Source organism: Fukomys damarensis, unplaced genomic scaffold (genome assembly GCF_012274545.1).
Source record: "Fukomys damarensis isolate Sample0158 unplaced genomic scaffold, DMR_v1.0_HiC HiC_scaffold_2, whole genome shotgun sequence".
NCBI classification, from domain to species: domain Eukaryota; kingdom Metazoa; phylum Chordata; class Mammalia; order Rodentia; family Bathyergidae; genus Fukomys; species Fukomys damarensis.
In genome coordinates, this window is record NW_022900914.1 from 61,907,057 (window position 1) to 61,918,357 (window position 11,301).

Here is an 11,301-nt window from a genome sequence, read left to right on the forward strand (position 1 = left end):
TGGGCAGGAGTCGGTCCCAGTGAGAACACAGCATGGACATGAGAGCCTCCGCTCAGCTCCTGGGGCTCCTGCTGCTCTGGCTCCCAGGTAAAGTAGGACAGCACTGTGTTGCACATAGGTGGTCTATGCTGACTCTTCAGGGAAACTTTCTGACCTGACTAATCTGACAGGTTTCTGTTTTTATGTTTCCCATGTCAGTTTCCCGATGTGACATCCAGATGACCCAGTCTCCAACCTCACATTCTGCATCCGTAGGAGACACTGTCAGCATAAAGTGCAAGGCCAGTCAGAGCATAAGCACTAATTTAGCCTGGTATCAACAGAAACCAGGGAAATCTCCTAAACAACTGATTTATGGTGCAAGCATTTTGGGATCTGGGGTCCCACCGAGGTTCAGTGGCAGTGGATCTGGGACAGATTTCACTCTCACCATTAGCAGTGTGGAGGCTGAAGATGTTGGAACTAATTACTGTCTGCAGGCTAATAGTTTCCCTCCCACAGTGACACAAGCTATGACATAAACCACCCAGAGAAGCAGAAGTGTGAGCCTGGGCTGTCCCAGCTTCTCCTTCTGATGCCTTCAGTTGCTGAGATTATTACTAAGTTGCATGCATTCTTTGAGGGACACTGGGTTCCATAGCTTTTTCTTCATGCTCTGGCCCAGTTCCACAGACATTGTCCTCCTGATTAAAGGGCTTAGATGTGTAAAACTAAAACATTCAGTTTTCCTCAAGTGTTGGGTTTCTTACAGCAAAGAAGAAGTTACAGAGGAATTTCCAGGTAGACTTTAATAGAGTGAACTGGTATCATTAGGGCTGTGACAGTTGTAAAAATTCATTCTACAAATAGGTAATTCTCTAGTCTTTCCCAGTAAATACTGAGTGTGTTTGTAACTGAAATCACTGGCCCCCAACCATGTGGTCCTCAGACTTGTCTTTGGAAGGCCAGGTTTGTCACTACTGCCCATAGCTGCTAGGATAGGAACAGAGCCAACACCTCTCTCCATAAATCTGTGACTGCTGGTGACTAATGAATCTTCCATTTTTGATTTGTACATTCATGGGAGGACTCCTAATTTAGCAGTACTGAATCATGAGGTCTCTGTTCAGAATTATAGCAATACTTCTGTTCATAGATATTACTGTTTGCAAAAAATGTGTTTTGCAAAGTTTTGCTTCATTTTGCAAATTCCCCATCAGGTGACAAACATGACCAACTGTGGCCACTTTCCAGACAGAAACACACAAACAAATATTTTATTCCAAATAATTAGAAGAAATTAAATTCATAAGTCAAAGTATCACCATTTATAGGAAACCATCTAAGGAAAAGGGATTCTGAGAAATTAGCCTCCCACCTGATGGTCAGCTTGTAATGAAACAGTGACCCAGTATGGTCCCTGTCGCTCAAATGCTAAGATTTCTCCAGGTATAAGATACAGACCAATATAAGGTATGTGCTTTCAAGTATTATTAGCAAGTCTGGTGTCACAGCTAAACACTTCATGAAAATGTATAGTAAACAAAAAATGAGAAGTTACAGAATTTATTGAACACTACTTTTTGAATAAACAAGTGGGCACACTTAGTTAAGATTCCTAATTACCGCTGCCATCTTCCTTTTCCTTAAGTCAAATGTCTGCTTTTCAAAATCATTCCAGGATGCAGAAATATACTTTCTAATGCACATTACTTAGCATGATTTCAGGCTCTATGTTAACCCCAGTAATTAGGACCTGCCTGAAAACAGGCTCTGTTCATGGTTAGTAATCTGTTTCAGGGGCATTCACTTGATCCATGTAAAACATACTTTTAGACAGTAAAGAAGTTCTTCTGTGTTCAAAACTGACAGGTACAAAAATTTTATTTTCAGAAAGAATGTTTCAAAAATTTTCAACATGCCTCATTATCTTCATCAAGAAAGACAAAACCAAAATGATTGTAATTTTCATACTTCAGATAACTGAATCCCAACCTTCAGTTCTTTTCATGTACACCATCTATGGTGTGTGAAAAATGTTAAAATGGGAGGCATAGGCAAGTACAGTTTGAGAAAGGGACACAGGATCCCATGTTCAGAGAGTGAAATCTCATGACTCTTCTCTGTGGAGACAGCTCCTTCCCAGGTGATGCGGGGCCAGCTTTGGCTGTGTCCTTTCTTCTGTCCTGCTGTCTCAGTAACTTTTTGTCATTGCGATATGGTATCAGAAACCCATGACTTAAAGGAGGTGACTGTTTTTTTAGGCTCATGTTTTAGGAGTTTCAGCCCATAGTTGGCTGGTTCCAAGGCAGAAATGGCATGGTGGATGTGGCTCATAGAGGACAACTGCACAAATCATTGTGCTCAGGGAGGAGAGAGCATTCTAGGTGATGGGCCGCATGACCCCGTCTTCATACCTAGCCTGACCTCCTGACAGGAGATTCGGCTGCATTCTTAACAGCACTGCCATGAGCCATCCACTTCCACCCACATGAGACTCTGCAGACAATTTTCAATGATGACATAACAGGGTCTGTGAAGAAGTGGGCTGATTTGAGATCATGGTTCAAGGAGAAAGAGAGGGAGCAACACGTTTAGTGTAAGTATACACAAAAATAGAACAATGGTTGAATTGACACAGCGATGATTAACACACTCTCATGTATTATTTCATGGGGGGGAAGAGCCTTTGCAGGTGTTAAATAAGAGTCTTTATATCAGTTCAGAGATTGTCCTGTGTATACCAGTTGGCCCCTCATGCAATTTCAGATCTCCTGAGAAGAGAAAGACTTTGAGAGATTTAACACACAGTTGAACTGCAAGGTCTTCTCTTAATGATCATCTGCCTCAGTTCATCCCTAGGTACATGATGAGTACAGCTCACATTTTGAAGTTTGTGAATGATTGATTCGATTGGGAAATATGTGATATGAGAAATGGAGCATATGTCCAGAACTTTTATTAATGAAGGCATCAATGAAAACCAAGGACCCTGCATGCTGCACAGCTTCCCCCTGAAACATGCACAGCAGTAAAAGCACACAAATGATCTCTCCTAAGATGAAGATTGGTTTTGCAAGGGTGATGGGAAGAGTGGAGTCCACATTATCACCCCAATCTCCTCTGGATACTGAAGTAATAACAGAGAAGAGAGATATTAAGAACAACCATGAAGGCACCTTCCATGATTTTCCTGATTCTTTTTTATAAAGTGCTTTAAATGTATAATGTGCAGATTTTAATAGAGAATGTAACAGAATTTAAGTAAGAAGTTAGGTAATGAACTTTTTTTTTCAGCTTTAATTGAGTTTTTTGGTACATTTTAGGGATACAGTGCAGTTACATTAATTGTTGGGATCTTGTACCTCTACATGACAAGTCTTGATTCTCATTTTTTCCCCTAACCCCTGCCCTCCCTTTACCCACTAAAATAGTAACTTTTAATTTCTCTTTTTCATTACTTGTTCCTCTGCTATAATCAGAAGTAATTTTTTAGCATGTGTATAGATAAAATATTTAAAAGTTCAAACATTTAAAATCTGTGATTCAAACGAGATTAGAAACACAAGAATGGAAATGAACCAAACTTATCCTTACTTGCACAAAGGAACAAAAAGACCAAAAAATGGGAGAAAGTATTTCTCATGTAACTTTTGACTGGATGATTCAGCCAAAAAAAAAAAAAGCAAAATACAAGATATTTAGTTTTCCCTACAAAAGAAATTCTCCACCAATTGAATTCACTAAACGTTAGCACTGTAAGTGTGGAGTATTCAAATTCATGCTATTCACATGGAAGATACCTCTGGGAGGATCCTTCCCAAGCAATATAGTTTGTTTCTCATTTACCTTCTAAGCACCACTTCAACTTTCCTACCTGTACCCTAAACCTTCCTGACAGTTTCCTCTTCTACCTCTGAGAAAAAAGTTTAGCCTCTTAAATTCCAAGTGTGACGTCCAGTTCCTTAGATCCCCCTAACACTATAATTGTTCTTTTAAAAGACTACACAATAACTATTTTCTTCCCTCCGGGAGGCAGAATCCACCACGTAATTATTCATTTGGGGGAAATTAAAGGTTAAAATAACCAACTAGAAGTAAGCACCTTGTTAATACATATGCCAGTATGTAACAGGGAGATTACATAATTGCTCTTTATGCTTAACCTCTGACTATATATAAGACAGTATATTTAGAAAATTAAAATGAGTACTATATACTTAAAATCTGCATTTGCTTTAAATAGGTGAGTGGTAAGAAAATTACTGAAATTACATGATCAAAAATGTTTACTGTGGACAGTGCAAAGTTGATGCTGCCATAAAGAGAGTAAAAAGGAATCTTTAACTGATGTCAACCTTTAGAAATTTGGAAAAATCTTAAGGTTGAATTGTACCTATCAGGGAATAACAACAAATACTTTCATGCATGTGCACATGTTAAATAACAAATAAGCAAAGCCCAGGTCGGTACAGTACATCAACGACAGAAACTTCAACAGTATTTTGATGTATAAACAAAGACAAGAAAAAGATAAAATGTTGACTGCCATTGAGGCAAAAGCATCTCAACAGTTTACACAAAACAATAGCAACAATACCAAATAGTTTTTAGAAAAGATTTCCTAAGAGGACTGAGCAACTCTGTTAGTAATTTCCATAATACATGCTGAGTTATTGGATCCCACATCTACACAAGGTGTGTCTTAATTCTTAAAAGTTGTGACACCATGTTTAATAACTGAGGTACGTTAGTTTACACATTTTAATAGATGTTCTAAGAGGATTCATTTGTCTCTTCCAGTTTTTCGCCTTCTTCACCTCCTCCGAAGACTGTCAAAAGGGAGCCTCCCTAGAACGCAGCCTCTAGTCACTCAAACAGCTTCGCCATTATCTGTAAGACTCCACTTTGCCAGCATATCCAGTTTCTCTCCCTCTCTGGCTCTGAGAAAGGTGCTTTGTCCTGCAGGGCCAAATGTGTAGAACACGTGTCAGCCCCTGCCAGCTTCCTTTGGTGTCAGATCAGGAATCGGTCAGCCTGACCTGGAAGCCAAAGCTTCCCCATAGCCCCTGGGTCCAAGTCCAGCTAAATCTGACAGAGGATTTCTCAAAGCAGCAGCTGCCATCGTTGAAATTTTCAACATAATCCCAACAGACAACTCATTCTGGATTCCGCAACATTCATAACTGCATTATCCAGAAATCCAAACCCTACGAAAGGCATCGCACTGTGGAAGAATACATCTCTCAGCTGTCCTGGGGTGGGTAGTGTTGCTTCCACATTTTCTTGGGCGATGGCAAAGCAGTGCAGCTCCTTGAAGCAGGTAGCTGAGCTCAGTGGAGTGCAGGCTGTAGATGAAGTGGTGCCACCTGCGCAGAATTCAGCATCCTAGCTTCTCCCCAGGGGCAGCGGCAGCACAGGGCATCAGTAACACCAGGGGTGGCACCCTCTCTCCCAGAAGGGCCCGCGGGGCTCCAGGAAGCCAGCAGCACAAACTCCAAGGGAGGCCGAGCCACAGAGATTGGAGAGACTGGAGAGATGCAGGCTGGAGGTCCAGGACATCTTTCCAGGGAGAAGTCTGGGTTAGGGCATCGGTTTTCATTCATAGAGCAAAACAACAGTCACAGTGAATATTGCAAGCAGGGATTGTTTTGAGGCAGAAAAATGTCAACTACAAAGCAGTCATTAAATAGAAGTTTCATTTTATGGTTTGATGATTCTCTCCTTGCAGCCACCGTTTATTTGCCATGGAAGGTATAGACTGCTAACCGTGGTACTCTGTTAGGTCTGGAAGCCCAGAGATGGGGTGCTGGGGCCCTTAGCTCTCTATAGGACCTGACTGGTCATTTTCCAGTCTTCACCTCTGTCCAAGCATTTCTCAGATGGTGGTGTGTATATTTAGTTCTTCATTTCTGATTTCCAAATCTCACAGCAGTGTCCTTAAATGAGCAGTTGTTCAAGAAAAATGGGAGAAAAAGAGGATCTGAGTAATGTGCTTCCAGAGGGGCTGGTGATGATGAAGATTGATGAGATGCAGCCCAGTGAGGTCACTATCACCTGAACCCTCAGATGTGTGCTGGAGAGGTGACAGACATGTAATACACATGGATGGTCATTCACATATCAGCATGGGTGACATTTAGCAGGTGTCTTGTTACTCAACATGTGCAGAAAGTCACTGGCATCATCTATGTTGCAAGTCGTTGTTAGAAAGTCAAAATACCTGTGTCTTTTTGACATCAGTTGATGAGGATTTGAAGTTTAACAAGACAGTTTGTTTCTTGTATACGTCAGGAAATTCTTTTCTAAGACAGTTACTAAAGCCATGGTGATCATAATATTTAAAATTTAAGAATTTCTTTCATGTTTGGAGTCATATACAAAAGATCTATTGTCATACAGAACTTTGTTGTGAAACAGCTCATGATCCAAAGTTAGATATTACCCAAATTATAGTCATTTTCATACCTTGCACCATTTAGTCTCCTAACTTCTATGTCTCTGGTGTAGCAAAAATGAACAAACAGGAAGCAAACTCTCCTTTCTACTAAACTCAAGCTCTCACATATGTAGATCGACAAGAAGAAGCATTTTTGACATAAGAACTCAGGTGCTTGCATTCCTGATAATAAAATACCCCATATCTGTTGTAAAATTGGCACCAAAAAATGACACGGAAAAAGTTGGTAGATCAGAGGACAGAGACCTACTCAGGATGAAAAGGCCTTCTCTCTACTTCTCTCAGTGCCTTATTGGTACTCTAAAAATCCACCAAGTTCTCACAACCTTCACGTATTGAAAATTGTTTTACCTCAATGTTCTGGAAACAGCAAATTTTCACTGAGCTAAAATGTAAAAGTCAAAGGGGCTATGCTCCTTTTGGAGTCCCCAAAGAATCTGAATTCCTGACTTTCAGAAAAACTACCACATTCCACATTCCATGGACCCATTCCATGTTCACCGTGATATCCCTTTCCATTGGCATGGCCTCTCTGGTTGTGATTTTTTCATTCACTATTACTTGGAGCCTTGCATTCACACTGGTCTGATCAGGTTAATTTCTCCCACTCTCAAAATCCCTGAGAATAGCAACACTAACTACTACCTACTCATAAATGTTGTATATTTTTCACCTAGAGGAATGAAACTAGGTTCCTATGTCTCATCCTGTCCAAAAATTGACTCAAGATTGAAGACCTAAATGTTAGACCTGATACATTAAAATCACTAGAAGAAAACAGAAGAAATTGACACAGGCATTGAGCTTCTGAATAGGACCTTGGCAACTTAGGACACAAAAGCAAGACTGGAAAAATGGAATTATACCAAATTATGTTGTTTCTCCACAGCGAAGGAAACAATGGGCAGAGTTGAAGACACAACCTCCAGAATAGGTAAAGACCTTTCCCAGTTATTCATCTGCAGATTAATACCCACAATATAGAGGGAACTCAAGAAATGTTAAAAAAGAACAAGTAATCCATTAAAAAAGGGCAAATGATCTCAAGTGAACAGAAGTATAAATACGTATTAAAATACATGAGAAAATGTTCATTTTGCCATCAGAAAAATGCAAATTTAAAGAATATTGAGATCTCCTTTTTAAAAAAAAAAAAAAAAAAATTATAAAAAAAAAAAAAAAAAAAAAAAAAAAAAAAAAAAAAAAAAAAAAACCCAAAAAACAAAATGGCTGTTGAGGATAGGGAGTAAATAAAACCTTTATGGAATGTTTTGTGGATGTAAATTATTAAAGCTGTTATGGAAGACATTATGCAGCATCTTCAACAAATCAAACATGTAGCTATTATAAGATCCAGCTGTACCACTTCTCAGTGTATGCCCTGAGAAAAAGTAGACAGAAGACAACAGAGATACCTACATCTCACATTTATCATGGTAATATGGACCCCACTCATTGCTAAAGAGCACACGGCAGAGGGAAGCACCCAGGAGCAGCCCCTCATGTAAGGTGTGCTAGGCTGGCCTCACTCCGGGGCCTCCATCTGCACCTGCTCTCTAGAAAGCTGCAGGTTCCAGATGTGGTACACTTGAGTTGCTGGGGATGTGCTGGCAAGGACTGCAGCACAAGGAAAATTTCCATCTGTTATGTTCTTGGGATGCTTTGCGGAAAGAACACAGAGGGTCTGGATGAACGCACCGGTCTCTTTAACTTAATGAGGCTCTTACAAGTGAAGCAAGAAATAGAGATTCATTCTTGTTGTGGTTATTAGGTCTGACACCCCTGGTCAGCCTTTCTTGCTGATGAACTTTTAGGAATATTGTCAGATGGAAGAAAAGCAGAGGGAAACTTGGAGGGAGTCCCCAAACAAATAATAATGTGTGTCCTTTTAGTCCCTAAGTACAGCAGCGACCTGTAGCTTTGAATAATGTGGGAAACACTCACGAGAGCAACAACTCATTATTCCTACACATGTGAAGTAGATCAGTTCACACTAAACATAGAAAAATAATGCGCTAAGGCCATTAAAAATGATGTTGAATAATTCTAAGGTGGACCTAGAAGGGCTCTATTCATTGCTAAAAAGTAAATTAATTTTGTAGCCACAGAAATGTCTTCAGTAGAGCACGATGTTTTCCTGCTTCTAAGAAATATTTTCAAGAAAGTTGAAAACTTAATTCCAATAACCTATTTTGTATTGTTTCCAAACAAGGGTATGCTAATAAACTTACTTCATGTATAAAATGTTTCATGTACCTAAGCCTAGATTCCTTTTTAGTGCTGACAATTATCCTGACATCCGCTCTATAAGAAAATATCCTCAGAAGAAACAATTTCAATACAAAAATCTGTGTTGTCCAGGCCTGACCTGGGCCACCTGGGGACTCTGGCCAGGGCTGAGTTACTGACATGAGACAGCTCTGCAGCTGGGCCTCACCCTGCCCAGCTCCTGCTGATTTGCATGTCCCCAGAGCACAGACTTTAATAGGCTGCTCACAGGCTGTGCAGGAGTCGGTCCCAGTCAGGACACAGCATGGACATGAGGGCCCCCGCTCAGCTCCTGGGGCTCCTGCTGCTCTGGCTCCCAGGTAAAGTAGGACAGCGCTGTGTTGCAGATTGGTGGTCTATGCTGACTCTTCAGGGAAACCTTCTGACCTGACTAATCGGACAGATTTCTGTTTTTGTGTTTCCCATGTCAGGTTCCCGATGTGACATCCAGATGACCCAGTCTCCATCCTCGCATTCTGCATCCATAGGAGACACTGTCAGCATCAAGTGCAAGGCCAGTCAGGGCATAGGTGGTGCTTTAGCCTGGTATCAACAGAAACCAGGGAAAGCTCCTAAACTCCTGATCTATGCTGCAAGCAGTTTGGAATCTGGGGTCACCGAGGTTTCAGTGGCAGTGGATCTGGGACAGATTTCACTCTCACCATCAGCAGTGTGGAGGCTGAAGATGTTGGAACTTATTACTGTCAGCAGTATGATAGTACACCTCCCACAGTGATACAAGCCATGACATAAACCACCCTGGGAAGCAGAAGTGTGAGCCTGGGCTGCCCCAGCTGCTCCTTCTGATGCCTTCAGCTGCAGAGAGCATTTCTGAGATGAAGCCATTCTTTGAAGGAATACCATAACTCTCTTTCAAATTGCTCAGACTCCATTGCACAGACATGACAATGTTCCGATGTATTAATGGGCTTTTCTTACTGCAAAACTCAAGTTAGAATGGAATTTCTAAGTACCATCTGTTTTAATAGAGGGAACTGGTGCCTACACACTTGTCTTTAACTGCCTAAGGGTGTCTGGCAGTCGTAAAATTTTGTTCTACAAATAGGAAATCCTGTGGTCTTTGCTCACAGGACTGAATGCATCTGTTAATGAAAGTACAGACCCCTAACCCTGTGGTTCTCAGACTTGGAAGCCCAGATTTGAGCTCTCCTCCTCACATCAGCTTTAAACCTTTCATCTGGGTGATTCTCCAGCCACCACCTCCTTCCAGGAACCTGCTTTTCGCTGATGATGGGTACTGAAATCATCATTTTGTGATTTCTCACATCCTGAGAGGATTCCCAGTTGAGCAGTTCTGGATCACAGGGGCCCTTGTAGAAATTATAGTAACACCTCAGTTCCCAAACTGTTCTGTTTATAAAGATTTCATTTTGCACACAACCATTTTTGGCATCGTGTTCCTTCCCTTTCCAAACTCCCCACTGGGTGACAAATAAGACCATGGCCATTTACTCTACAATAACACAAAAGCAGGCCTCATCCCCAAAATAGTAAAAGAAATTAAGTTCATAAACTGAGGCACCACCATTTACAGGAAACCATTTAACAAAAAAGGATTCTGAGAAACAACTCTCCCCAACTTCTGGTGAATTTGTAAGGAAACAGTGACCCAGTACTTTCACTAGCACTCAGACTCTCAGATTGCTCCTAGATACAGGATGGAGCACAATATGGGGGATGTGCTTTCAATTCTTATCAGCAAGTCTGGTGGCTCAGCTAAAAACATAAAGTGGGAAGTTACAGACATGCACAACACTACTCTTTTAATGATCAAATGGATAAACTTAGGCTAAATTCATGATGACAGATGACAATTTCCTTTTTGTAAATAGGCCAATGACTGCCTTTCAAAATAAGTCCAGAATTCAGCAGTGTCATTTATATTATAGGTTAAATTACAAGACTGCATTCTGTGGTTGACACATGCAGATCAGGACCTGCCTTAAAATGGGCTCTGTTCATGGTTAGAACTCTCTGTATAAAGGGGTATTACTTTATCTGTGGTAAACATAACATTAATCAGGAATTTACCCTTAATTCTGAACTGACAGTATCAGAAATTTGATTTTTACAAAAAGATATTTCAAACAGTTGAAAAAAGATATTTCAAATGCCTCTCTAACTAAGATAAAATCAGAACTATATCATTTCCATATTTTGGATATTTGATTTCACACATTCAGTACTTCTTATGTACACTGTAATGAATGTAACTGTACTGTATACCTAGAATGTACCAATAAACTCAATAAAAAGAAAAAAAAAAAGAGCAGACTCTGTACGTGGTCTAAACAAAAAATTCCAAAGTGTGGCTGCTCAGTAGGCCCAATATCTCCCATGCATCACTTCTCACAGGCACTTCAGCAGAGATCTCTAGCCTTGTTTGGACACAGTGGTAAAACTGTATAGCAGACAGTCCTTAAATTAATGTTGATGTTCTTATCACATTATATATCATAAGTTAATGATTTCCTTACTAAATCAAAGCTTCAGAGGTCGATTTTGTTCATTGTGCTTTTTTCTCAATTCAGCAGCCACTTTTCCGGAATTCTGCTGCTCTGTTTCCAAGTAAG

The 11,301-nt window shown here is 40.5% G+C and overlaps 1 pseudogene; it reads left to right on the forward strand.

The window, feature by feature from the left end:
* The first annotated feature begins 28 nt into the window (after positions 1-28).
* On the forward strand, positions 29-9,515 carry LOC104860363 (annotated as a pseudogene).
* Positions 9,516-11,301: the final 1,786 nt, after the last annotated feature.